At 41.0% G+C, this 27,526-nt stretch overlaps 1 protein-coding gene across 2 annotated transcripts in view; it reads left to right on the top strand.

The window, feature by feature from the left end:
* LOC122433942 (protein LEG1 homolog) overlaps positions 1-27,526 on the top strand; it is a 127,030-nt gene that overhangs the window by 55,243 nt on the left and 44,261 nt on the right. The gene's annotated exons all lie outside the window — the stretch shown is intronic.

Genomic DNA, 27,526 nt, shown 5'->3' with positions numbered 1-27,526 from the left:
CAGTTCCCTTTGTTTATTTGGCTTCTGTTTGCCGGTTTCTTCAGATCCTCATTTCCGCCCTGACACAGGCGGGCAGAGGTGGACTCTTATTCAGGTAGCTAGTTCTGTCGCGCTACTGGGAGGGGCTGACGCTGCCGGGATGGGCTGACGCTGCCGGGAGAGGCTGGCGCTGCTTTCTCCGTCTGCGCTGCTCAGGATCCCGGCTGTTCTATATGGAGCGCGCCGCGCGCTGTGCCAGCTCCAGCCCTCCGGTGTTCCACAACAGCGCGGAACAAAAGGCTGCGTCTGCTCTTGTGCCTTCCCCGTCTGAGCGGTCCAGGCAGCCAGGAGCTTGACAGGCGCACTTTCCCCGGGTGCGGCGCGCCCACTACCTTCCCCGGTCCCAATCTCGGTTTCCGCCGGCGCCAGTCGGGTGTGTGCGCCTTCTGCCCTCTGCGTCCCCAGCCCCAGTCCCCACCCGCGCCGGTCGGGTGCCTGCGCCCTGTGTCTCGCCGCGACTTGCTCCCGCCTCCGGCGGGTGTGGGCCTGTCCGCAGTCTGCGAGCTCTTCTCTGGACTTTCTCAGTCCCTTTATTCTGCGAACTGCCGGCAGCGTGTTCGGGCCAGTTAATTTTCTCTCTCTTCCCTGCTCTCCCACAGTTCAAGTTGGCAACTCACAAAAGCTCCCTCCGATTGTCCTCAGGGCACTCAGGCCCGGACCCTGCCCCAAACAATGCCGCCCGCTCCTCTCCGTGCCGCCCCCACTTGCTGGTGGTGGATGCGGGTGTCTGGGGTACTTTTCTGCTGAGAGTTGCTTTTAGGCACGTAATCTGTGGGCTTTGTTTATTGTTTCCCTCCCAGTCAGGTTGCCCTCCTAGATTCAAACACTTCCCCCAGGCCCGCCAGTGCGAGGGTTTCCCGGTGTCTGGAAACGTCCTCTAATGCTGAGAGTTGCTTTTAGGCACGTAATCTGTGGGCTTTATTTATTGTTTCCCTCCCAGTCAGGTTGCCCTCCTAGATTCAAACACTTCCCCCAGGCCCGCCAGTGCCAGGGTTTCCCGGTGTCTGGAAACGTCCTCTAAAGACCCGCTTCCCCGGATGGATCTCCGTCCTTAGCTCTTTTGTCTCACTTTTTATCTTTTATATTTTGACCTACCTCCTTTTGAAGACAATGGGCTGCTTTTCTGGGCGCCTGGTGACCTCAGCTAGCGATCAAAAGTTGTTTTGTGAAGTTTGCTCTGCGTTCAGATATTCTTTTGATGAATTTGTAGGAGAGAAAGTGGTCTCCCCGTCCTACTCCTCCGCCATCTTGGCTCCTCCCCCTGGAACCTTTTCTATATCAGGACATATTGATCCAAATGATCCTTTTTAAATTATATGTAGTGTTAATGAATATACTATAAACTATGAGCATTATTTTTATATTATAAACTAGTAAAAATAGTATAACAATAGCATTTTATGTATATATTTCTTGCCATAATTTGTTATTTTAATAGTCATAAGTATGTAGAAAGGAAACATATTCAAATTGATGGGTCATATATTACCAAATGGTATTAAATTTTTTTTCAGGAGTTTACTTTTTTGTTATAAATGAATGGAGGTTCCTGTTTTCTCCAACTTACTCTCATATAGAAATTTCTATAATTTGTGTGAAATGTAGAACGTATTGCTTCACTCTTATATGAATTTACAATTCTTTGAATGTGTCTGTGTGCTTTTCCCAGTTTTCTGGTTAGTTGCTTATATTTCTTATTGACTTTTGTATGAAGATTTGGTCAATTAATTTTAAATTTAAAAACTTTAAGTGTGTAATTATCATGTAATGGATATATATATTTGTATCCAAAAGACATAGTGAGTGAAGTGAACTCGCTCAGTCATGTCTGACTCACTGCAACCCCATGGACTGTAGCCCACCAGGCTCCTCTGTCCATGGGATTTTCCAGGCAAGAGTACTGGAGTGGGCTGCCATATCCTTCTCCAGGGGATCTTCCCAACCCAGGGATCAAACCCGGGTCTCCTGCATTGCAGACAGACACTTTACCATCTGAGCCACCAGGGAAGCATTTTAGCAAGTGATTATACATTTAAATTTACATGTAATTATTTTATGTCTTTTCCAGGTTCACTATCTTTGAGTATATGGAAAATTTTAATGAAGACACAGGCTGCAATGATGTTAACTACGGAGCTCCTGAAACAGTTCTTGCAATCTTTAATTCAGCATTTCTGGAGACGATTAAGGAATCGAAGTGAACAATTCTAACTGGCTGAGCAACAGTAATTTCAAAATTTAACACTATTACAATCATATGGTTTTCTCATTTCTGGTGTTTTTGACTTATGCTCATGTGTTAGGACTTTGTCCATGCATTCCTATACTGAAATTCAAATTACTGCTATGATTGTTTTGCTCAATTAAAAATTCTTGACTTTTGAATTCATTAGCACTTTAAATGTTTAGGATCTATAGAAGATTATATGAAGCCATCATAAATCACTGAACATTAATAAACAGACAATAAACTTGTATGGCTCTTCTGTTGTCTGATTTCATGAAATATGTATCTGATTTCATGAAATTTAAAGCAATATGTCTTGTGGATTTATAACCAAAGTCCAGAACATTTTAAACTGAAATCCTGACAAACTTTCAAACCTCATAAAACTGAACCGACAAATAAAACATATAATTAGTTTCGTAGGGTTTTTGTGTGTCTCTGTGTTATCACTAATGACAAGTTTACACCAACAGGTAATTTTCCCTTCCGTTTGTCCACAGTTGATAATAAATGCTTAAGGTTCAAACTTTTCAAGTTTGATCTCTTAGGGGAGAGATGCAGTTGTTAGGATGTGGTGACTTTTAGAGCGTGAAACTTTCATATAAAAGTTTTCTAAGACTTCCGTTGTGGCTAAGTGGAATGGATTCTGCCTGCCAAGCAGGGAACACGGATTTCATTCCTGGTCTGGGAAGATGTCACATGCTGTGGAGCTACTGAGTGCATGTGCTACACCTACTGAGCCTGTGCTCCAGAGCCCTCAAGTCATAACTGCTGAAACCTGCATGCTCCCGGGCTCATGAGCCACAATTAAAGCATCCCTGTGCTGCAACAACTGAAGCCTGCACGTCCTACAGCCGGCAAGTCACAACTACTGAACCCACAAGCTGCAACTACCAAAACCCATGCACCTAGAGCTCTGCAATGAGAGAAGCCACAGCACTGAGAAGTCCATGTGTCACAACTAGAAAAAGTCCTCTTGCAGCAACAAAGACCCAGTCCAGCCAAAAATATATAGATAAAGCGGTTTATACCGTTCAAAAAAAGGAACACCTTATAAAATGTATTTTAAAAAGTCAAGAACATGTCCCTTAAAAAAAAAAAAAAAAGAGTTTTCCAGTTATAGAGACAGAGTAAAGAAACAAAGTACTTCAGTTTTGAGGGTGCTTCAAGGAGGTTGCAAAGAGTTGGACCCGACTGAACGACTGAACTGAACTGAGATAAACAACTTTGACAAGATAAAATGTCTCCCAAAGCCTCGAGCTCTTCTCCCTTGGTTCCTCCTCAAGCAGCACCTTGTCCCTTTCCCTAGCTCCTCCTGGCCAGACTTCAGCTCTGATGCCATGATCCTCCTTCCTTCTACACCACCCTCACCCCCTCTATACCCTCAATTCACCCATGACAACTCTGTCACTCAACTTCCCCCTTCTCTGAAACTCTCCATTCTCTTTTCCTTTGAACTTGTCAGGGTCTCTTCCTTTAAATTTAAGCCTTCTGATGATCCAGAGAACAAATCCTTAATTTCTTATACTCCCTGGACTAAATCTGAACTGCACATCTTTGTCAAAGATTTTCCCAAAATAACCGAAGGTCCTCACAGGTTTGTTATGCAATTGAATATTGTGTTTCAAACTTACCAAACTGGTTTCTCTGACTTATGCTAGCTAGTTCATATGCTTGCTGGTGAACACTGGGCTCAGCGTTGCATATGCATGCACGCTAAATTGCTTCAGTCGTGTCTAGTGTCTGACTATTTGTGACCCCATGGTCTGTAGCCCTCCAGGCTCCTCTGCCCATGAGGTTTCTCAGGCATGAATATTGGTTTGGTTTGCCGTGTCTTCCTCCGGGAGATCATCCCAACCCAGAGATTGAACCCATATCTCCTGTCTCCTGAATTGGCAGGCAGGTTCTTTACCACTAGTGCCAGCTGGGAAGCCCATAATTGCATGAAAACTGCTAATAGGGAAATCCTGAAAGATCTCTAGGAGATCAGCCCACTAACTTACTACATGCTCACACTCGAGCAACCTCCAAGTGATTTCATCAAGCAGCTTCCAGGGTTTTTCCAAACACTGATTGGAACAAAATTCAGGCTTGCCCACAAAATTCTGTTAGTTAAAGAAAATCACCCTGTCAATAATTCCACAAGGAATGCTGCCCTTAAAGGTACCGTTACCAGCCAAATCTCTGTCATGTTCCAAATTAACATTTTCCCAAATGATAACGTAGAAAAACTGACTAGAGAAGCCCATCAGTTGGCCTCACGGAAAGAAATACAAGGTTGTAAATTTCACAATTGTTTTTCTGTTAAAAAGAGAAAGCTCTGGTTTGATCAAATGACAACCTGGTCATACTGGAGACTCTAAGATTCCCAGTCCTCAACACTGAACATGCAATAAACTCCTGATCTGTTGTCAAAATGATAAACTTCATGAATCAGTTTTGGTGAGGAAACATTAATAAGGTCACAAAAAGTGCCTCCTTCTTTATAGCCAAACTGCTCTCACCTCCTGTTGACTTTTCCTCTGAAGAAGATTTATCTTGGCTTTGATGGCATTCTGACCAAAACCTATTTTTTCCTTTTTTTGGGGGGGTATCCAATTTTTTCTAGAGTAAAATTACTGTTATATTTTTTACTATTCAAACTAACTTATTCAGGAAACATAAGAGATGTGGGTTAAATCGCTGGGTCAGGAAGATCCTCTGAAGGAGGGCAAGACAACCCACTCCAGGATTCTTGCCTAGAGAACCCCATCAACAGAGGAGCCTGGTGGGCTACAGTCCACGGGGTCGCAAAGAGCTGGGCACACTGAAGCAACTTAGCGCATCCTTACTAATCTCAAACTGTGTCCTTGAACTCATTCTATTTCTTTATTCATGGATTATTTATCTTTTTAGCCCATCAACATTACTCTTTTTTCAGGATTCATTTCCAATCTTATTCTATTCCCAGATTATTCTAGCACACAACACTCTCACTTTTATCCAATATTTTATGCCTTAACCTCTTATTGTCCTCTGTATCATTTCTAACTTTTCTTCTCAGAAAAATGTCCGACATTGGAACATCTTCAAGTGAAGGCATCATCCTGACTCAGACTTTCAATCATCTCTTTACAGTTCCAACATCTTTTTCAATTAAAGGCCTGCTAAGCAATAAGAATGAATGAATACTGACATGTGCAAGTAGATTGCTGAATCTCAAAATAATTATAACTGAAATAAAGCAGACAAAAAAAGGCACACAACAGTTTGAAATCTCTAGGTAATGTCTAATCTGCAGTGATAGAAAGCAGATCAGTGGTGCCTGTGAAGTTGGGGAGTAGGGTGGGGTGAGGAGTTAGTGGCATGTGGGGGTCAGGGAGAGAGTGGACATCAGAGTAGGGAAGTCCTTGAAAGTAAGAATACAAAGGGCAAAAGAAGTTTTTTAGAGTAATGCATGTGGTCATTATCTATGATGATTGGGCCAAAGCCATAATACATATATCAGATTTATCAGTAAGTATACTTTTAAATGGGCAAATTTTTGTGTGCTAATTGTATATTAATAAAGCTATTAAAAACTCTACAAAACAAGGAAGAAGCAAACATCCAGAAGTCTTATTGCATAAGCATTATATCTTTGTTGTTAAACTAAACCTTAGGAGCCCAATTAAAATGCCTCAGTCTGAATTTAAAGATATTTCTTAAGCAGGCCCGAATGGATCTTCCCCGGAGAAGGCAATGGCACCCCACTCCAGTACTCTTGCCTGGAAAATCCCATGGACGGAGGAGCCTGGTAGGCTGCAGTCCATGGGGTCACTAAGAGTCGGACATGACTGAACGACTTCACTTTCACTTTTCATTTTCATGCATTGGAGAAGGAAATGGCAACCCACTCCAGTGTTCTTGCCTGGAGAATCCCAGGGATGGGGGAGCCTGGTGGGCTGCTGTCTATAGGGTCACACAGAGTCGGACACGACTAAAGCAACTTACCAGCAGCAGAAGCAGCAATGGATCTTCCCAAATTTAGTATCCATTACTTCTTTTACATTCCAATTCTCCCACCAACGTGATAGTCTTGTTTCTGATACAATCTTCTGTCATTGCCATTTCTGTAATATTCTGGCAATGCCCTTACCATGTTCCTTGGCCCCTACTTTCTTCTTATGTAGGGGATTCTCTGTGGTGTTGGAGAACATTCTGTTGTGTTAGAGAAGACTCTTGAGAGTTCCTTGGACTGCAAGGAGATCAAACCAGTCCGTCCTAAAGGAAATCAGTCCTGAATATTCATTGGAAGGACTGACTGAAGCTGAAGCTCCAATACTTGGGCCAGCTGATGCAAAAAACTGACTCATTGGAAAAGACCCTGATGCTGGGAAAGATTGAAGGCAGGAGGAGAAGGGGATGACAGAGGATGAGATAGTTGGATGGCATCACTGACTCGATGGACATGAGTTTGAGCAAGCTCTGGTGTTGGTGCTGGACAAGGAAGCCTGTTGTGCTGCAGTCCATGGGGTCACAAAGAGTCAGACATGACTGAGGGACTGAACTGAACTGAACTGAGGGGCTTCCTTGATAGCTCAGTTGGTAAAGATTCCGCCTGCAGTGCAGGAGACACCGGTGTGAGTCCTGCGCTGGGGAGATCTGCTAGAAATGGGATAGGATAAACATCTAGGATTCTTGGGCTTCCCTTGTGGCTCGCTGGTAAAGAATCCACCTGCAGTGCAGGAAACCTGGGTTTGACCCCTGGGTTGGGAAGGCTCCATGGAGAAGGGAAAGGCTACCCACTCCAGTATTCTGGCCTGGAGAATTCCATGGACTCGATAATATACATGAGATTAGAACAAAAGCTGAATGGAGCAAAATGTGAATGATAACACCAATCATAATGTATATAGTAAAATGTGCAATGAATTCTTGTACATTGTATAATGTATAATGAACTTTTGATCAATTTTAAGCTGTAATAACTTCACAAGGTAATGTCTATTCCATCACTTTCTACAAAAGTATTGATATATCTCCAGCCAATAATGTGTTAATCTCAGCCTATGGTTGACATTCTTTTATGAGCTATTCTTGTACTTAAAGTCCTTATCTTATCTTTGAGGCTTATTGGTGAGATCTTCCCTGGTGGCTCAGATGGTAAAGAATCCTCCTGCAATGCAGGAGACCTGGGTTTCATCCCTGGGCTGGGAAGATTCCCTGGAAGAGGGCTCTGTAACCCACCCCAGTATTCTTGCCTGAGAATCCACATGGGCAGAGGAGCCTGGCAGCCTACATTCCATGGGTTGAAAAGAGGCAGAAGTGACTGAGCGACTAAGGAGAGTCCAACAGCTATACAGCAGTAATTAACCACCATTGAAAATCAGTCCAGTTCAGTCGCTCAGTCATGTACGACTCTTTGCCACCCCATGGACTGCAACAGGCCAGGCTTCCATGTCCGTCACTAACTCCTGGAATTTACTCAAACTCATGTCCATCGTATCAGTGTTGCCATCCAACCACCTCATCCTCTGCCATCCCCTTCTCCTCCTGCCTTCAATGTTTCCCCGCAGCAGGGTCTTTTCCAATGAGTCAGTTATTCGCTTCACATGGCCAAAGTATTGGAGTTTCAGCTTCAGCATCAGTCCTTCCATTGAATATTTAGGACTGATTTCCTTTAGGATGTATTTCAAGATGGCAGAGTAGAACGACTTGTGCTCATCTGCTCCTGCGAGAACTCCCAAATTACAATTCGCTGCTGAAGAGCTGTTGACAGGAGAATATTGGATCCCACCAAAAGAAAGATACCCCACATCCAAGAGCCAAGGAGAAGTCCCAGCAAGATGGTAGGAAGGGCGAAGTTGCATTTAGAATCAAACCCCATTGGAAATCAACTATACTTCAATTTAAATAATAAGTCTTTTCATTTTAAAAATGGGCAAAAGACATAAAAGGCCATTTTAGGTAAGAGAATATATGGATGTTAAATAACGACATGAAAAGATGTTAACAAAATTAGCTGCTGAGGATATTAAAACCCATAGTGAGTGGTCATTACATGCCTATTAGAATGGATAAAATAAAAAGTAGAGATAATACAAATGCTAGTTAGGATGCAAGAAATTGGATCAGTCATATGTTGTTGACAGAATGTAAAATGGCAAAACCACTTTGGAAAATAATCTGGCAGTGCCTTTTAATACTAAAAATGACTTACCATATGATTTAGCAATTAAACCCTTAGATAAACATCCCCAGGAAATGATAGCTTATTTCCATGCAAAAACTTTGTACACAGAGGTTTTTTGCAGCTTACTTTGTAGTAGCCAAAATCTATAACAGCCAGAAGCCCAAAGAACATTAGTCGATAAATCAATAAACAAACTTGTAAACCTATAGCAAAGAATATTAGTTGTTCAGTTGCCAGGTCATGGCCCACTCTTTTGAGACTCCAGGGACTGTAGCCTGCCAGGCTCCTCTGTTCATTGGATTTCCTAGGGGAGACAACTAGCATGGGCTGCCATTTCCTTTTTCAAGGTGTCTTCCTGAACTAAGGATGTTATCCACGTCTCCTGCATTGGCAGGCGGATTCTTTACCACTGAGCCATCAGGGAAGTCATGTAGGGAGGTAGAATGATGACCGAGCCTTGTGGTAATGGTACAATTAAGTGTATTAATTATGGTAATAATTGCACAAACCTACACATGTGATACATTTGCAGAGATACACATACATACAGGTACACAAATGGGTACTGCTGTAACCAGTGAAATCCAAACAGATTGTATGTATTGAAACAATGTCAATATCAATATCCTGGTTTTGATCATGTAAAATCTTAACATTGAGGGAATTTAGGTGATGGGTGCCTGGGAAAATTCCCTGTACATTTGTTTTGCACTTTCCAACAAATGATTGATGCTTTCAAACTGTGGTGTTGAAGAAGGCTCTTGAGAATCCCTTGGACAGCAAGAAGATCAAACCAGTTGATCTGAAAGGAAATCAACCCTGAATATTGATTGGAAGCACTGATGCTGAAGCTCCAGTACGTTGGCCACCTGATTCGAAGAGCTGACTCATTATAAAAGACCCTGGTGCTGGGAAAGATTGAGGGCAGGGGGAGAAGGGAGCGACAGAGAATGAGGTAGTGGGATAGCACCATCAACTCAATGGGCATGAGTTTGAGCAAACTCTGGGAGATAGTGAAGGAAGGGGAAGCCTGGCCTGCTGCAGTTCATGGGGTAGCAAAGAGTTGTACTTGAGTCAGAGACTGAACAGAAATGAATTTATGGTTACAACAAAATAAACTTTAAAAGTGAGAATGTATGTGGTCTTGTTATACATGGCCATGTCCTTCTGTGAGTCTTGTACTATTTTGCCCTTGTCCAATACTTTGGCCACATGATGCTAAGAACTGACTCATTGGAAAAGACCCTGATGCTGGGAAAGATTGAAGGGAGGAGGAGAAGGGGATGAGAGAGGATGAGATGGCATCAGTGACTCAATGGACATGAGTTTGAGCAAGCCCCAGGAGTCGGTGATGGGAAGCCTGGTGTGCTTCAGTCCATGGGGTCTCAAAGAGTCAGAAGACCTGCGCAATTGAATTGAACTGAACTGGTAATAATGACATGCAAATTCATGAAGCATTCCATATTTGTGGGGTAGGGCTTCCCTGGATCTGTCTGCAATGTAGGAGACCTGGGTTCAGTCCCTGGGTTGGGAAGATCCCCTGAAGGAAGCCATGGTAACCTACTCAGAATTCTTGCATCCATCGCTTAGGCCTTTTGGCTAAGATCAAGTGTAGAATTCTTGCATGGAGAATCCCCATGGACAGAGGAGCTTGGTGGGCTACACTCCATGGGGTCTCAAAGAGTTGGACATGCCTGAACGACTAAGCAGATACAAACTGGTAATAAAGATTTCATGTTTCATAAATTAGCTTTGCTAATTTCAGAGTAGAGAACTGGTGTGCCAGCATGTGCTTAATTTTCATTTCTCTTATTATGAATGTGTTAAGACAAAGAATATAACTGTCAAAGCATATTCACATGAACTGTAAATCTTTCCCAATCCCAAACTTCATTAATGATTTTAAGGATATAAGTAAGAAGCAGATGGAGACAGATTTTATTTTTGAAGGGCAAGAAGTCTTCAGACACTGCACCCTGCTTGTCTCATTCTACTTCACTAATATGCAATTTGAATTCAGATTAACAGATGTCATCTGAAAAATGTATGCAAATTCACTTCTCTGAAAGGCAGTTATTTTACTTTTGGGGCTCTGCAGTTTTATGCTAGTTTATACTTACACAGATTTAAAAATACCCTACAAGATTAAATCCCATCACCAGCTCTGCCCCCAAAATCTAAAATTTCTCTCTTTATTTGTGATAAGTGATAAAGAAGCAGAGAGCTGCTGCAAGGACCACCTGCCTGAGCTGATGGGGTAATGTTGATCCTCAGAAGAATGCAGAAGACAAGGAATCAAATCAAAAAACCTTCAGGTGTCATGTTCTTTGCTCTTTTAGACTTACTTGGGACCAGTTACTTCTTTCTTTTTCTTTCTTCTTCCTTTCGGAGTCAGAATGCCAATTTTATGACGGTTCCATCTTAGAAGATACACACTTTCTTTGGTTTCATAGGCACATAGCTAGAGAAGAAGTTGCCTCACGAAGAATCGTACCTTGAGTCTCAGCCATACGGGATTTAGATGAGAATTAATGTTGAAATGCATTAAGACTTTTGGAACTGTTGGGACCCTGTGGGCTGTAACCTGACAGGCTCCTCTGTACATGGAATTTTCCAGGCAAGAAGACTGGAGTGTGTTGCCATTTCCTTCTCTGGGGGCTCTTTATGACCCGTGGATCAGATCCTCATCTCTGGCATCTCCTCCACTGGCAGGTGAATTCTTTACCACTGCACCACCAGGGAAGTCTGCTCAATCAGTTTTGGTAAAGGGTGTCTCTCCATGAATCTATTTTTTGGAAGTCAAATTTATTAGTACCATTTTGCTCATAATATTTCTCTATTATTTTTTTTAATGTCTATAGGGTGTGTAGTGATGTTCCTTCATTAAGTTAATGTCTTTATCTTTCTATCTCGATCAACAGTACTCGCATTTTTAAACAACTTGAAACTGGTTTTGCTGATCCATTCTTCTTCTTTTCGTATTTCTTTGATTTCCACTGATTATTTTCTGGTTTTGTTGATCCATTCTTCTTCTTTCGCTCTTTCCTTAATATCTACTCATTATTTTCTCCCTCTTATTGTATCTCGAGTCTGCTTTTGTCTTCTTTTTCTTGATTCTTAGCATGGAAGAGGATTATTGACTTTTGACCCCATTTCTTTTTTCAATCTAACTTTTAAAAATATATATATTTCCTTTGTAGCACTGCTTCAGGAGTATTCCACTGATTTTGGACTATGAGACATTTATTTTCATTCAGTAAATTTTTTGAAGTGTTCTTTGTCATATATTCTGTTATTTATGAATTATTTGTTCCTTCATTGTTTAGTTTCTAAATATTTGTGACTTTTGTAGATACCACTCTTGATAGGCTTTTCAAATTTATTTCTTCTTAATGAAACACTTGATCTACAAGATTATATTAGTTTCCACTGTACAACAGAGATATACCACATAAATACATTATGAAATGGTCATCGTAACCCTAGTAAACATCTGTTTCCATGCAAAGTAACTACAATATTATTGGCTATGTTCCTTAAGCTGTATATTATATTCCTCTGACTTATTTATTTCATAATGGGAGGTCTGAACCTCTTAATCTACTTTACCTGTGTCAAGTTAAAAAAATGCACAATATCAGATTTGCAAGTTAAGTTTTATTTGGGGCAAAATGAGGACTGCAGCCCAGGAGACAGCACCTCAGATAGCTCTGAGAAATTGCTGCTAAGAGGCAAGTTTGGTATGTTTGTGATTTTGGTGAAGAGAATGTTACATGCAGTCAAGCACATATTTTCTCTCAGAAAGTTTCTGCTTGTCAGAGGAGAGGCTATAACCATGAAGGATTTTAGAGCTTTTCTAGATACGAGGAGATAGGAGAGTTGGACTCACAAAAATCAGTTCCACAGGACATCTAACTATGAACACAGTGCTTCATTTCTGCTCTCCACTCTGAACTGCTTTCAAGGGGCGTTAAAATCAGCAGCTGCAGAAGCACATGATTTAACCCTTGCAGAGGTAGATGGCAAGTCCCACTTTATAGCTGACATCTATTTCACACCACCGCTCACACGCTCTTCTCTGGAGCCCACCCGTTTGTTCTCTGTATCTGTGAATGTGGTTTCAATTTGTTTTGTTTGTTCGTTTGTTATGTTCCCTTCTGGCCTGGAGGGTTTCTATTGAAAGATCAGCTGTTATCCTTATGGGAATCCCTTTGTGTGTTATTTGTTGTTTCTCCCTTCCTGCTTTTAATATTTGTTCTTTGTGTTTGATCTTTGTTAATTTGACTTATATGTGTCTTGGGGTGTTTCGCCTTGGGTTTTTCCTGTTTGGGACTCTCTGGGTTTCTTGGACTTGGCTGGCTATTTCCTTCCCCATTTTAGGGAAGTTTTCAGCTATTATCTCCTCGAGTATTTTCTCATGGCCTTTCTTTTTGTCTTCTTCTTCTGGGACTCCTATGATTCGAATGTTGGGGCGTTTCACATTGTCCCAGAGTCCCTGAGGTTGTCCTCATTTCTTTTGATTCTTTTTTCTTTTTTCCTCTCTGCTTCATTTATTTCCACCATTTTATCTTCTACCTCACTTATCCTATCTTCTGTCTCTGTTATTCTACTGTTGGTTCCCTCTAGAGTGTTTTTGATCCCATTTATTGCATTATTCATTTTTAATTGACTCTTTTTTATTTCTTCTAGGTCTTTATTAAACATTTCTTGCACCTTCTCAATCTTTGTCTCCAGGCTATTTATCTGTAACTCCATTTTGTTTTCAAGATTTTGGATCATTTTTATTATCATTATTCTAAATTCTTTTTCAGGTAGATTCCCTATCTCCTCCTCTTTTGTTTGACTTGGTGGGCATTTTTTCATGTTCCTTTACCTGCTGGGTATTTCTCTGCCTTTTCATCTTGTTTAGATTGCTGTGTCTGGAGTGGGCTTTCTGTATTCTGGAGGTCTGTGGTTCCTTTTTATTGTGGAGGTTTTTCCCAGTGGGTGGGGTTGGATGATTAGCTTGTCAAGGTTTCCTGATTAGGGAAGCTTGCCTCGGTGTTCTGGGGTGTGGAAGTAGATTTCTTCTCTCTGGAGTGCAATGGAGTGCCCAGTAATGAGTTCTGAGAAGGGTCTATGTGTTAGGTGTGACTTTGGTCAGCCTGTATGTTGACGTTCTGGGCTATGTTCCTGCGTTGCTGGAGAATTTGCATGGTATGTCTTGTTCTGAAACTTACTGGCTCTTGGGTGGTGGTTGGTTTCAGTGTAGGTATGCAGGCTTTTGGATGGTCTCTTATTATTTAATGTTCCATGTAGTCAGGAGTTTTCTGGTGTTCTCAGGTTTTGGGCTTAAGTCTCCTGCCTCTGGATGTCAGTCTTATTCCTCCAGTAGCCTCAAGACTTCTCCAACTATACAGCACTGATAATAAAACTTCTAGGTTAATGGTGAAAAGTTTCTCCCCCATGAGGGACACCCAGAGAGGTTCACAGAGTTACATGAAAAAGAGGAAAGGGAGGAGGGAGATAGAGATGAGCAGGAGGAGAAAAAGGGGGACTCAAGAGGAGAGAGACAGATCTACACAGTTTTCTGTTCCCAGAATGTTCTCTGTAGTCCAGACACCCACCAAGATTCACAGAATTGGATTGGGAAGAGAAGGGGAAAGGAGGAAATAGAGGTGTTCTGAGGTAGAAAACGGAGAGTCAAGATTGGGGGAGAGTAATCAACACACTTCTGAATAAAAATGGGAACTGAATAGTGGATTCTTAAATGTCCACAATTTATATCATATACTGAAAAACATAGATTAAAAATCTAGAGTAGAGGTTAGACTCTTTAAAATACAATATTAAAAACAAAAACCAAAACACAAAATATTTTAGAAATATATATGAAGTTCAGTTTAAAAATAGGGCTTCTCTCTCTCTCTTTTTTTTTTTTTTTCAAGGTTATAGTGTAATGAAAATGAAAATTAAGGAGTAGTAGAGGAGTAATAGAGGACTTTAAAAGGAAATAAGAGAAAAAGAAAAATAGAGAAAAGAAGAGAAAAAGGGAAAAAAAACAAGAAAAAAAATTTTTCCTAATTAAAAAAATCGTAAAAATCTATGAAAATGAAAGTTAAAGAGTAATGGGGGCGTAATAGGGAATTTTAAAAGAAAATAAAAGATAAAAAAGAAAAAAGAAAAAGAAGTTTTTTTAATTAAAAAAAATGTAAATATATATCTAGGAATTTCTCTGGAGCTGTTGCGGTCAGTGTGGGTTCGGTTCAGTTTCAGATAGCTCCTCGTTCCAGCTTATACTTCTCGATATCTACAGGCCCCTTGCAGTGTAGTCGGTGTTATCTACAGGGATTTTAATCTGTTGCACCGGTCCCTTCTGAAGCGGTTCCCTTTGTTTATTTGGCTTCTGTTTGCCAGTCTCTTCAGTACCGAACTTCCGCCCTGACACAGGCGGGCGGAGGTGGTCTCTTATTCAGGTTGCTAGTTCCGTCGTGCTGCGGGGAGGGATGGGCGCTGCTTTCCCCGTCTATGCTGCTCAGGCTCCTGGCTTCTCTATATGGAGCGTGCCCTGTGCTGCGCGCGGTTCCAGCCCTCGGGTGTTCCACAAAAGCGCAGACTCGGTTGGGCCTGCGTTTTGTGCCTTCCCCGTCCGAGCAGCTCAGGCAGCCAGGAGCTTGACGGGCGCACTCTCCCCGGGTGCGGTTCGCCTTCTCCCTTCCTCATCCCCAGCCCCAGTCCCACCAGCACCGGTCGGGTGCCTTCGCCCTGTGTCTCGCTGCGTCCCTCCCGGCAGATGTCGACCATCCAGAATCTCAGGAGGTCTTTGATTAGAAACTGGAGGCCTGTTTGCAGTGCGGTAGGGGATGCGGTCCTTGGGGCCGAGCCTGCCCCTTCCCCTCCCCACTGCCTCCTGCCTCCGGCGGGGCTGGGTCGGTCTGCAGCCTGCGAGCTCTTCTCTGGACTTGCTGGGTCCCTTTGTTCTGCGAACGGCCGGCAGTGTGTTCAGGCCGGTTAATTTTCTCTCTCTCTCTTGCTATCCCACAGTTTAAGTTGGTAACTCACAAAAGCTCCCTTCGATTGTCCTCAGGGCACTCAGGCCCGGTCCTTACCCTCAGCAATGCCGCCTGCTCCTCTCCGTTCCGCACCCACTTGCTGGTGGCGGATGCGGGCGTCTGGGATACTTTTCTGCTGGGAGTTGTTTTTAGGCACGTAATCTGTGGGTTTTATTTATTCTTCCCCTCCCAGTCAGGTTGCCCTCTGAGATTCAAAAACTTCCCCCAGACCCGCCAGTGGGAGGGTTTCCTGGTGCTTGGAAACTTCCTCTATTAAGACTCCCTTCCCAGGACGGATCTCCGTCCTTAGCTCTTTTGCCTCTCTTTTTATCTTTTATATTTTGTCCTACCTCCTTTTGAAGACAATGGGCTGCTTTTCTGGGTGCATGATGACCTCAGCCAGTGATCAGAAGTTGTTTTGTGAAGTTTGCTCTGCGTTCAATTGTTCTTTTGATGAATTTGTTGGGGAGAAAGTGGTCTCCCTGTCCTATTCCTCCACCATCTTGACTCCTCCTCACAAAACAACTTCTGATTGCTAGCTGAGGTCATCAGGCCTGAACCTCTTAATCACCTTAACCTGTGTCAACTTAAAAAAAATGAACAATATCAGAGTTGCAAGTTAAGTTTTATTTGGGGCAAAATGAGGACTGCAGCCCAGGCGACAGCACCTCATACAGCTCTGAGAAATTGCTGCCAAGAGGGAAGATTGGTATGTTTGTGATTTTGGTGAAGAGAGGTTACATGTAATCATGCACATATTTTCTCTCAGAAAGTTTCTGCTTGTCAGAGGAGTGGCTGTTACCATGAAGAATTTTAGAGCTTTTGTAGATATGAGGAGATAGGAGAATTAGACTCACAAATTGGCTCCAGAAAATATCAAACTGTGAACACAGAGTGCTTCATTTCTGCTCTCCACTCTGAACTCCTTTCAAGGGGCGTTAAAATCAGCAGCTGCAGCAGCACACGATTTAACCCTTGCAGAGGTAGATGGCAAGTCCCACTTTATAGCTGACATCTACTTCACACAACCGCTCACACTCTCCTCTCTGGAACCCACCCGTTTGTTCTCTGCATCTGTGACTGTGCTTTCACTTTGTTTTGCTTGTTTGTTTGTTATGTTCTTAGAATCCCCATAAAAGTGGTACATTGCGGTCTTTGTCATTTTGTGTCTGAAGTGTTTCACTTAACATGATGACTTCTAGTCAGCCCATGTTTTTGCAAACAGCAACATTTCATTTTTTTCATAGCTGAGCACTATTTACTGCGTGTGTGTTTGTGTGTGTGCCTTTGTGTTTATTCATGACAATAGGCACTAAAGTTGCTTCCTTATCTTGGCTATTGTAAATAATGTGGAGAAAAACAGTGAAGTGCTGATCTCCTTTGGAATCGTTTTTGTTTTATTTGGGTAAATACCTGGCAGTGAACCTGCTGAATCACATGGCGGCTCTACTCTTCCTTTTCTGAGCAAATCCTATACTGTTTCCCTGGTGCTTCAGGGGCAAGGAATCGCCTGTTCCTGCAGGAGACGCAGGGTACTAGGTTCAATCCCTGGGGTGGGAAGATCCCCTGCAGAGGGAATTGATAATTCACTTCAGTATTCTTGCCTGGAACATTCCATGGACAGAGGAGCCTGGCAGGTACCGTCCAAGTGGCCACACGTGACCGAGCACCAGAGCACTGCAAGGTAGCGTCCCGTCTCAGCGTCTCGGCATGTGGGCCTCCGGTTTTCCCAACACCTTTATCAAAGAGACTGCCTTTCCCCAAGTACATTCTGATCTCCTTTGCTGTAAATTAATTGACCAAAATAGTTTTAGGTTTTTCCTAGACTCTTTTTTTTCTTTTTTTGCACTGATCTATGTGCCTCTTTGTATGTCAATATCATACTGTTTTGGTTACTATAGATTGATTATATAGTTTAAAACCAGAAAGGGTGAGCCTCCCAGCTTTTTCTTCTATCTCAAGGTTGTTTTGGTGGTTTGGGTAGTTTTTTGGTTAGATACATTTTGTTCAATTACTTCACTTATCAGTTTTATTTTTTTAATGTAAAAATGTCTCACTTGTATGTAGACATTGACCAATCTGTTTTCTGCTTTTGAACAATAGATCTTCCTTAATAAGACCTTCCCCTTGGAAACACACATGATATAGAAAATCATTTATTTTCATAAGGGACTAATTTGGTTGAGAGGTCATTTAAGAATACTGGGGCTTGCAGGGGAAATGAAAAAGTGACGCAATATAGGGGAAAATCATGACTGGTGAACAGAACCATCAGAAGATAATTAACCTACTTAAGTAGTCTGATTCATGCCATTAGGTATAGTTTAAATATGGTTTCAGATACATCTTATTCATTTTTAATTCGTGCTTTTTTACTTAGGGGCTTCAATAGAAACAAAAATTATATTTAAAAGGAAAATTACAGTTTTGTTTAGTTTACACCAGGGTAGCTCAGAAATTTTCTACTTGATGTTGAAATGATTTCTCCAAGTGCTCAGACACTAAGAAAGCAGCCTCTTTCACTACATGGATTGATAATTGTGCTCATATGGCAAAGTACTTTGAGTTCAGTCCTAGAATATAAATTACTTAAAAATTCTCTTCAATGCCCAAAGTTGTATCTTGTAAGAATAATCTCTTAGAGAATTTGCATTGCTTACCTGTCAATATATAAATGAGCACTGAAAGAAATATCAAAACCTGCGGAGAATCCCATGGACAGAGGAGCTTGGAAGACTACAATCCAAGGGATCACAAAAGAGTTAGAAATGACTTCATGACTAAATAACAACCACCTGCCTTTGACACAGATATTGACATATTCATGTGTGTCTCAAGCAGCCTGAGATTAATCAGGGTTCCACCAGATGTGTGGCTCAATTCTAAGGAGAGGGTGGCTGAGGGGGTTATTGGCTGGTAACTTTGAAAATACAAAGATGAAGCAGAGATAATAAGGACCACAAACTTTTCACAGTCATTATAACATTTGATTGCTTTTATTCATGGAATTAAACTGATCAACATATAATAGCATAAATTTAGGCTATTAAATTGGTATTAAGAGTAGCCTTTTAATGAAGAAACGTGCCATATCCCGAGCAAATTTTGAAGTCATGAGCTTCTTCCAAATTGCTAAAAATAAGCCTCCTGCAAAAACAGAAACATTTATGTTTCCAGTTAATAAAATTATGAAGAACTTAGAAATGTAAAACTATACAGAGTAAGGTAAATTTTCTAATTAAAGGATTTGTATCATGTTAGCAACTCTGTCAGACAATTAGCCTTGACAAAGTATAAAAGAAAATGCACTGTTTGGCGCAATCTAACAGTATAATAAAGTGCTATTCCCTTTATTTGAGAATGAGATGTATTCAAAAATTCTCACACAATGTAATAGTCACAATATTTTATGGAATAAATCAAATGTGCCTACTATGTATCATCACTGCATTACAAATAAAATTTTTGAGACCCATGTTAACCCCTTTCTTACTCTTATTTGCGATGTTTTCTTTCTAGAGTGAACGTTTTCCCTGGAGGAAGGAGACCTCATTGATGTCCAACTGACACTAAAACTAAGTGATATTTGTCAACTTAGCCTCCCTGATCTATAGGGTTAGTCCATGAAAAGGTGGACTAGGATAGCACAGACTCCACAGGTCTAATTTTAAAACATTGATATTTAAGTGTATAAGGTTCATTGGTTCATCAATACTTCTGTATTTTCAAGCCAGGTAATACTGGGTAGAAAAAAAAAAAGCAACACCCACAAAAATGGAATTAAAACACAACCTAGTTTTATTTTGCTTCAAATACTTACACTGTGTATCCTTTTGAACATGTGACTTATCTTTAGTGGATCTTTTTACTCAAAAAATGCAAACACTGTCATCCTCATACTGTTTTTAAGGACAATAAATAAACTGACGTGTGAAGACACGAACCCTAATATCCATTATTTAATTGATATTCAGAAATGTTATATAGCTCTGTATCTCTGCACTCTGTCTTCCCAGTTGTACCCCAGCCGTCTCTGTTTCTTATTATTTTCTCTGTCTTTATGGATGAGCACACCTCACATAGGGGAGAATCATACAGCAATAATGAAGGGTCTATTATCATGGATTAGCAGTTTTGAAATGTAATCTAAAACCCAGAATGTCATGAGGGTAGCAATAAGAATGTTAAGAAGAAATATATGAAAGTGTTTATTATGGAACTGTCACTGTTGCAGAAACATACATACACTCACATACATGATATGTGAGGTCCTAGAAGGGTAGTTTGCAGTAACTGTCATAATTATATTCAATATATCTATGATATAGAAGGTACTCAATCATTCCTGTTGAATGAATCATTAAATATATTTACTTCTTAAACGACTTTGGTTCATTTAGGCTTCATGTGTAGTATAGCTTATAATCATACCTGTGCTTTTATTTATTTTTTGAATGAGTTTTACTGCAGTCAAAAGTGCTTTTTCCCGTCTGCTGAAGTTACTCGTGAGAACATTACGATCCTGATCTGTGAGTAGGCTGTGTGGGAAACCCACTAGGAGTTCTACTGAACTTTCAAAGTATGGGTGATATAATATGGCCTCAATAAATTCTATGGTCAGTAGGAAGTCCATAGTGAAGTCTAGTTCAGTCTCAGAAGGATAGAATGATCTAAAGAAATGACACAAAATTAGACACATGAGTTGCAAAGTATTTCATTATACATGCAAATTAAAGTCTAAATGTGTCTTTTCTCCCGTGTTCCTTAGGGATTTTATGGTATTTATTAAATGGTTGACTGAACTGAGAATACAATTTCAGTAGATTGTAATTAATCCTTACATTATCCTCTACATTGTGGCTGGCTGAAGAATCTATTACATAACAACAGAGACAGCAACACATTGAATCACAATCTTTAAAAATTGTAGCGTCCTTAGTTCAGGAAGATACCTTGAAAAAGGAAATGGCAACCCATGCTAGTTGTCTCCCCTAGGAAATCCAGTGGACAGAGGAGCCTGGCAGGCTACAGTCCCTGGAGTCTCAAAAGAGTAGGCCTTGACTTGGCAATTGAACCACTAATATTCTTTGCTATAGGTTTACAAGTTTGTTTATCGATTTATCCACTAATGTCCTTCGGGCTTCTGGCTGATATACCTTTTGGCTACTGCAAAGTAAGCTGCAAAAAACCTCTGTGTACAAAGTTTTTGCATGGAAATAAGCTATCATTTCCTGGGGATGTATACCTAAGAGTTTAATTGCTAAGTCATATGGTAAGTCCATTTTTAGTATTAAAATGCACTGCCAGATTATTTTCCAAAGTGGTTTTGCCATTTTACAAAACATTCAACAACATATGACTGATCCAATTTCTTGCATCCTAACTAGCATTTGTATTATCTCTACTTTTTATTTTATCCATTCTAATAGGCATGTAATGACCACTCACTATGGGCTTTAATATCCTCAATAGCTAATTTTGTTAACATCTTTTCATGTCGTTATTTAACATCCATATATTCTCTTACCTAAAATGGCCTTTTATGTCTTTTGCCCATTTTTAAAATGAAAAGACTTATTTAAATTGAAGTATAGTTGATTTCCAATGGGGTTTGATTCTAAATGCAACTTCGCCCTTCCTACCATCTTGCTGGGACTTCTCCTTGGTTCTTGGATGTGGGGTATCTTTTTTTTGGTGGGATCCAATATTCTCCTGTCAACAGCTCTTCAGCAGCAATTTGTAATTTGGGAGTTCTCGCAGGAGCAGATGAGCACAAGTCCTTCTACTCTGCCATCTTGAAATACATCCTAAAGGAAATCAGTCCTAAATATTCAATGGAAGGACTGATGCTGAAGCTGAAACTCCAATACTTTGGCCATGTGAAGCGAATAACTGACTCATTGGAAAAGACCCTGATGCGGGGAAACATTGAAGGCAGGAGGAGAAGGGGATGGCAGAGGATGAGGTGGTTGGATGGCAACACTGATTCGATGGACATGAGTTTGAGTAAATTCCAGGAGTTAGTGACGGACATGGAAGCCTGGCCTGTTGCAGTCCATGGGGTGGCAAAGAGTCGTACATGACTGAGCAACTGAACTGGACTGATTTTCAATGGTGGTTAATTACTGCTGTATAGCTGTTGGACTCTCCTTAGTCGCTCAGTCACTTCTGACTCTTTTCAACCCATGGAATGTAGGCTGCCAGGCTCCTCTGCCCATGTGGATTCTCAGGCAAGAATACTGGGGTGGGTTACAGAGCCCTCTTCCAGGGAATCTTCCCAGCCCAGGGATGAAACCCAGGTCTCCTGCATTGCAGGAGGATTCTTTACCATCTGAGCCACCAGGGAAGATCTCACCAATAAGCCTCAAAGATAAGATAAGGACTTTAAGTACAAGAATAGCTCATAAAAGAATGTCAACCATAGGCTGAGATTAACACATTATTGGCTGGAGATATATCAATACTTTTGTAGAGAGTGATGGAATAGACATTACCTTGTGAAGTTATTACAGCTTAAAATTGATCAAAAGTTCATTATACATTATACAATGTACAAGAATTCATTGCACATTTTACAATATACATTATGATTGGTGTTATCATTCACATTTTGCTCCATTCAGCTTTTGTTCAAATCTCATATATATTACCGAGTCCATGGAATTCTCCAGGCCAGAATACTGGAGTGGGTAGCCTTTCCCTTCTCCATGGGGCCTTCCCAACCCAGGGGTCAAACCCAGGTCTTCTGCACTGCAGGTGGATTCTTTACCAGCGAGCCACAAGGGAAGCCCAAGAATCCTAGATGTTTATCCTATCCCATCTCCAGCAGATCTCCCTAGCACAGGACTGACACCTGGGTCTCCTGCACTGCAGGCGATTCTTTACCAACTGAGCTATCAAGGAAGCCCTTCCGTTCAGTTCAGTTCAGCCCCTCAGTCATGTCTGACTCTTTGTGACCCCATGGACACAACAGGCTTCCTTGTCCAGCACCAACACCCAGAGCTTGCTCAAACTCATGTCCATCGAGTCAGTGATGCCATCCAACTATCTCATCCTCTGTCATCCCCTTCTCCTCCTGCCTTCAATCTTTCCCAGCATCAGGGTCTTTTCCAATGAATCAGTTCTTTGCATCAGGTGACCTAAGTATTGAACCTTCAGCATCAGTCAGTCCTTCCAATGAATATTCAGGACTGATTTCCTTTAGGACGGACTGGTTTGATCTCCTTGCAGTCCAAGGAACTCTCAAGAGTCTTCTCTAACACAACAGAATGTTCTCCAACACCACAGAGAATCCCCTACATAAGAAGAAAGTAGGGGCCAAGGAACATGGTAAAGGCATTGCCAGAATATTACAGAAATGGCAATGACAGAAGGTTGTATCAGAAACAAGACTATCACGTTGGTGGGAGAATTGGAATGCAAAAGAAGTAATGGATACTAAATTTGGGAAGATCCATTGCTGCTGCTGCTGGTAAGTTGCTTCAGTCGTGTCCGACTCTGTGCGACCCCATAGATGGCATCCCACCCGGCTCCCCCGTCCCTGGGATTCTCCAGGCAAGAACTCTGGAGTGGGCTGCCATTTCCTTCTCCAATGCATGAAAATGAAAAGTGAAAGTGAAGTCTCTCAGTCATGTCCAACTCTTAGTGACCCCATGGACTGCAGCCCACCAGGCTCCTCCGTCCATGAGATTTTCCAGGCAAAAGTACTGGAGTGGGGAGCCATTGCCTTCTCCCGTGAAGATCCATTCGGGCCTGTTTAAGAAATATCTTTAAATTCAGACTGAGGCATTTTAATTGGGCTCTTAAGGTTTAGTTTAACAACAAAGATGTAATGCTTGTGCAATAAGACTTCTGGATGTTTGCTTCTTCCTTGTTTTGTAGAGTTTTTAATAGCTTTATTAATATACAATTAGCATACAAAAATTTGCACATTTAAAAGTATACTTACTGATAAATCTGATATATGTATTATGGCTTTGGACCACTCATCATAGATAATGACCGCATGCATTACTCTAAAAAACTTCTTTTGCCCTTTTTATTTTTACTTTCAAGGACTTCCCAACTCTGATGTCCACTCTCTCCCTGACCCCCACATGCCACTAACTCCTCACCCCACCCTACTCCCCAACTTCACAGGTACTACATTGGAACATCTTCAAGCAAAGGCATTATCCTGACTCAGACTTTCAATCGTTTTTTGAAAGACATTTTTCTAAGAAAAGTTAGAAATGATACAGAGGACAATAAGAGGTTAAGGCATAAAATATTGGATAAAAGTGAGAGTGTTGTGTGCTAGAATAATCTGGGAATAGAATATGATTGGAAATGAATCCTGAAAAAAGAGTAAATGTTGATGGGCTAAAAAGACAAATAATCCATGAACAAAGAAACAGAATGAGTTCAAGGACACAGTTTGAGATTAGTAAGGATGCGCTAAGTTGCTTCAGTGTGCCCAGCTCTTTGCGACCCCGTGGACTGTAGCCCACCAGGTTCCTCTGTTGATGGGGTTCTCCAGGCAAGAATCCTGGAGTGGGTTGTCTTGCCCTCCTTCAGAGGATCTTCCTGACCCAGCGATTTAACCCACATCTCTTATGTTTCCTGAATAAGTTAGTTTGAATAGTAAAAAATATAACAGTAATTTTACTCTAGAAAAAATTGGATACCAAAAAAACAAAAAAGGAAAAAACAAGTTTTGTCAATGTTATTGAGAATGATGTATTTCCTGCCATCAAAGCCAAGAAAAATCTTCTTCAGAGGAAAAGTCAACAGGAGGTGAGAGCAGTTTGGCTATAAAGAAGGAGGCACTTTTTGTGACCTTATTAATGTTTCCTCACCAAAACTGATTCATGAAGTTTATCATTTTGACAGCAGATCAGGAGTTTATTGCATGTTCAGTGTTGAGGACTGGGAATCTTAGAGTCTCCAGTATGACCAGGTTGTCATTTGATCAAACCAGAGCTTTCTCTTTTTAACAGAAAAGCAATTGTGAAATTTACAACCTTGTATTTCTTTTCCTGAGGCCAACTGATGGGCTTCTCTAGTCAGTTTTTCTACGTTATCATTTGGGAAAATGTTAATTTGGACCATGACAGAGATTTGGCTGCTAATGGTATCTTTAAGGGCAGCATTCCTTGTGGAATTATTGACAGGGTGATTTTCTTTAGCTAACAGAATTTTGTGGGCAAGCCTGAATTTTGTTCCAATCAGTGTTTGGAAAAACACTAGAAGCTGCTTGATGAAATCACTTAGAGATTGCTCGGGTCTGAGCATGTAGTAAGTTAGTGAGGTGATCTCCTAGAGATCTTTCAGGATTTCCCTATTAGCAGGATTTATGCAATTATGGGCTTCCCAGCTGGCACTAGTGGTAAAGAACCTGCCTGCCAATTCAGGAGACAGGAGATGTGGGTTCAATCCCTAGGTTGGGATGATCTCCTGGAGGAAGACACAGCAAACCAAACCAATATTCAAGCCTGAGGAATCCCATGGGCAGAGGAGCCTGGGCTACAGACCATGGGGTCACAAATAGTCAGACACTAGACACGACTGAAGCAATTTAGCGTGCATGCATATGCAACGCTGAGCCCAGTGTTCACCAGCAAGCATATGAACTAGCTAACATAAGTCAGAGAAACCAGTTTGGTAAGTTTGAAACACAATATTCAATTGCATAACAAACCTGTGAGGACCTTCGGTTATTTTGGGAAAATCTTTGACAAAGATGTGCAGTTCAGATTTAGTCCAGGGAGTATAAGAAATTAAGGATTTGTTCTCTGGATCATCAGAAGGCTTAAATTTAAAGGAAGAGACCCTGACAAGTTCAAAGGAAAAGAGAATGGAGAGTTTCAGAGAAGGGGGAAGTTGAGTGACAGAGTTGTCATGGGCGAATTGAGGGTATAGAGGGGGTGAGGGTGGTGTAGAAGGAAGGAGGATCATGGCATCAGAGCTGAAGTCTGGCCAGGAGGAGCTAGGGAAAGGGACAAGGTGCTGCTTGAGGAGGAACCAAGGGAGAAGAGCTCGAGGCTTTGGGAGACATTTTATCTTTTCAAAGTTGTTTATCTCAGTTCAGTTCAGTCGTTCAGTCGGGTCCAACTCTTTGCAACCTCCTTGAAGCACCCTCAAAACTGAAGTACTTTGTTTCTTTACTCTGTCTCTATAACTGGAAAACTCTTTTTTTTTTTTTTAAGGGACATGTTCTTGACTTTTTAAAATACATTTTATAAGGTGTTCCTTTTTTTGAATGGTATACACCGCTTTATCTATATATTTTTGGCTGGACTGGGTCTTTGTTGCTGCAAGAGGACTTTTTCTAGTTGTGACACATGGACTTCTCAGTGCTGTGGCTTCTCTCATTGCAGAGCTCTAGGTGCATGGGCTTTTGGTAGTTGCAGCTTTGCAGGCTCAGTAGTTGCGACTTGCTGGCTGTAGGATGTGCAGGCTTCAGTTGTTGCAGCACAGGGATGCTTTAATTGTGGCTCATGAGCCCGGGAGCATGCAGGTTTCAGCAGTTATGACTTGAGGGCTCTGGAGCACAGGCTCAGTAGGTGTAGCACATGCACTCAGTAGCTCCACAGCATGTGACATCTTCCCAGACCAGGAATGAAATCCGTGTTCCCTGCTTGGCAGGCAGAATCCATTCCACTGAGCCACCACGGAAGTCTTGGAAAGCTTTTATATGAAAGTTTCACGCTCTAAAAGCCACCACATCCTAACAACTGTATTCTCTTTCCTAAGAGATCAAACTTGAAAAGTTTGAACCTTAAGCATTTATTATCAAGTGTGGACAAACGGAAGGGAAAATTACCTATTGGTGTAAACTTGTCATTAGTGATAACACAGAGACACACAAAAACCCTACGAAACTAATTATATGTTTTATTTGTCAGTTCAGTTTTATGAGGTTTGAAAGTTTGTCAGGATTTCAGTTTAAAATGTTCTGGACTTTGGTTATAAATCCACAAGACATATTGCTTTAAATTTCACGAAATCAGATACATATTTCATGAAATCAGACAACAGAAGAGCCATACAAGTTTATTGTCTGTTTATTAATGTTCAGTGATTTATGATGGCTTCATATAATCTTCTTTAGATCCTAAACATTTAAAGTGCTAATGAATTCAAAAGTCAAGACTTTTTAATTGAGCAAAACAATCATAGCAGTAATTTGAATTTCAGGATAGGAATGCATGGACAAAGTCCTAACAAATGAGCATAAGTCAAAAACACCAGAAATCAGAAAACTATATGATTGTAATAGTGTTAAATTTTGAAATTACTGTTGCCTAGCCAGTTAGAAATGTTCACTTTGATTCCTTAATCATCTCCAGAAATGCTGAATTAAAGATGGCAAGAACTGTCTCAGGAAGCTCCGTAGTTAGCATCATTGCAGCCTGTGTCTTCATTAAAAATTTCCATATACTCAAAGATAGTGAACCTGGAAAAGACATAAAATAATTACATGTAAATTTAAATGTATAATCACTTGCTAAAATGCTTCCCTGGTGGCTCAGATGGTAAAGTGTCTGTCTGCAATGCAGGAGACCCGGGTTTGATCCCTGGGTTGGGAAGATCCCCTGGAGAAGGATATGGCAGCCCACTCCAGTACTCTTGCCTGGAAAATCCCATGGACAGAGGAGCCTGGTGGGCTACAGTCCATGGGGTTGCAATGAGTCAGACATGACTGAGCGAGTTCACTTCACTCACTATGTCTTTTGGATACAAATATATATGTCCATTACATGATAATTGCACACTTAAAGTTTTTAAATTTAAAATTAATTGACCAAATCTTCATAGAAAACTCAATAAGAAATATAAGCAACTAACCAGAAAACTGGGAAAAGCACACAGACACATTCAAAGATTGTAAATTCATATAAGAGTGAAGCAGCATGTTCTACATTTCACACAAATTTTAGAAATTGCTATATGAGAGTAAGTTGGAAAAAACAGGAAGCTCATTCATTTATAACAAAAATGTAAACTCCTGAAAAAATTTTAATACCATTTGGTAATATTTGACCCATCAATTTGAATATGTTTCCTTTCTACATACATATTGCTATTAAAATA

Source organism: Cervus canadensis, chromosome 33 (genome assembly GCF_019320065.1).
Source record: "Cervus canadensis isolate Bull #8, Minnesota chromosome 33, ASM1932006v1, whole genome shotgun sequence".
In the NCBI taxonomy this organism is placed as follows: domain Eukaryota; kingdom Metazoa; phylum Chordata; class Mammalia; order Artiodactyla; family Cervidae; genus Cervus; species Cervus canadensis.
This window is presented reverse-complemented; position numbering and strand designations above follow the sequence as displayed.